The sequence below is a fragment of the Puma concolor genome, chromosome E2 (assembly GCF_028749965.1).
Source record: "Puma concolor isolate L17-30 chromosome E2, mPumCon1.1.hap2, whole genome shotgun sequence".
NCBI classification, from domain to species: Eukaryota; Metazoa; Chordata; class Mammalia; order Carnivora; family Felidae; genus Puma; species Puma concolor.
Genome location: NC_141681.1, coordinates 57,582,494 through 57,584,777, shown reverse-complemented (window position 1 = coordinate 57,584,777; position 2,284 = coordinate 57,582,494).

The following is a 2,284-nucleotide window of genomic DNA, read 5'->3' as shown; positions in this document are numbered from 1 at the left end:
ACTCTGAGTTCTGACCAGAGTAGGTATATGAGAGGATTTTTCAAATATAAAAAATTTGGCAAGCCCTTTAATCAGAGGTCAAGCTTCACTCTTCATCACAAAATTCATGCTGAAGAAAAAAACTTACAAAAGCAAAGAATGTGGTAAAACTTTCAGGACTGCTCAACCCTACTCAGCATCACAGAGTTTATACTGAGGAGAAATATTACAAAGGTAAAGAATGTAGCAAGCCTGTAGCAGAACTCAGAATTTGCTCAACATCATAGCTGTCTTACAGGATAGAAACCATAAAATATAGAGAGAGTTGTTGTGCTTGTACCTGGAATTCAATTCTTAATCAATATCTCAAAATGCACACTAGATTTTAACCCCACAAACATAATGAATGAGCAAAGTCCTCCCTATTAAGCATACACTTCAGCAAACACCAAAGAGTGCATAAAAGAAAGTATCTTGAAAGATGTAAATATTTGGAAAAGTATTTAACTGAGCATCAAGTGTCAATAAATGTCACAGAATTCACAGTAGAAAGCGGTATGTCTATTCAGACATTACATCCAAATACGTATTATTAAGGATAATACAAAGTTAAACACTTAGATAATGTTTTTGCTGGTATCCTTCAAAAGATAGAGGGGATGGATTTTCATAGGTTTACTAATTTGAATATATGCTTTTTTACATTGACCCTATTTGAGATGTGACTAACAAATATTAATGTATTTCTATAATCACTCCACAAAATTCATTTATTTCTAGTGGATTTATGAAATCATGGCGCTGATTGTTGCTGCATCAAAGAAATTAAATGACCTTTTTCATTACGTGGGACTCATGCATATCTAATTGTCTATGGAAAAGGAAGAAAAATATGATACACGATCTACAAAGAATCTAATGCAGATGCTATTTTGTGATTATAATATTGATTAAAGTACCATGAAATAGGCTTTCAGATCATCATTCTTCTCTATTAATTAAAACTAAAAAGGTTTCTGAATATTATAAATAAAATGTTTTAGTAATTGGTCTTTAGTATTGGCAGTCCAATAAAATACTGATATATCTTCATTGTAGCAATAGTGAATGTGGTTGAAATGAAATTGTCACAGATATCTGAAAGAGGATAGCTAATTCTTCCATAAAATGGTATACAATCATACAGCCACATTCCTCAAGAATTACCTCAGGCCTGTCAAGGATATCACTGCTCCCAGCTTGATATCAGCCCCGGAAACAGCTTCTTGAATGCTTGTATTCTGTATCTTTAACAAGGATTACAGAGTGGATTTGAAATGCATAACTTAGTCTATGTGTGAATTTAATATGCTTTAATTAATAAAGCAATGTTTTTAAAATTTTTTTAATGTTTATTTATTTTTGAGAGACAGAGCGTGAGCAGGGGAGGAGCAAAGAGAGACACACACACATACAGTGCGATCAGGGGAGGGGCAGAGAGAGAGGGAGACACAGAATCCAAAGCAGGCTCCAGGCTCTGAGCTCTCAGCACAGAGCCCGACGCAGGGCTTGAACTCATGAGCCGTGAGAACATGACCTGAGCCCAAGTCAGCCACCCAGCTGACTGAGCCACCCAGGCACCCCAAAAGCAATGTTTTTTTAATGTGTGAACTTCAATGTGTAATGCATGAAGTGTTATCCCACCACCAGTGTAAACATACCTCATTTTATTAAAGATTGTAGGTAACTGATGGTACCTATCAACTCTTTGGTAATGGAATCCAATAATATATCCTGTAATCCATTTTCTCAGTGGCCTTAAGCTTCAAATAATGTGTGATTATTTTTACCCTACTTTATCTATTGTTTTATTTTTACCTCGTTGGTATTGCTGAGATATTAGATGTATATATTACAGATTTTCTAGGGGTATTGTTAAACGTTTACCTCAAGTACTGCATGATAATGCTACCTGGCTTTTACTTTGTGTAGCCAGTAGTTTTGTAGAGGCCTTGAACTGGATCAACCCGTCTCACTACTATGATCCCTAAACAACACCCTGAAGAGTCACAAGTTAATGTAACTTCTGATAAGACATCTCCAATCCACCCTTGTGAGGAATCATCTCTCCTATCCCCCATGGCTTTACTCTTGTATGTCTTCTAGAGAAGACTCCCACAGAGCTTACCTAAACCTGCCTTAGCGAATGGCCCAATTTGGACTTAGCCCAAAGACACTAAAACACTCCACCATGAACCCAAATAAAGGTATATGCCCCATGTCATATGTGGAAGTGTTGTTTTGATGTTTACATGAAGTAAACATG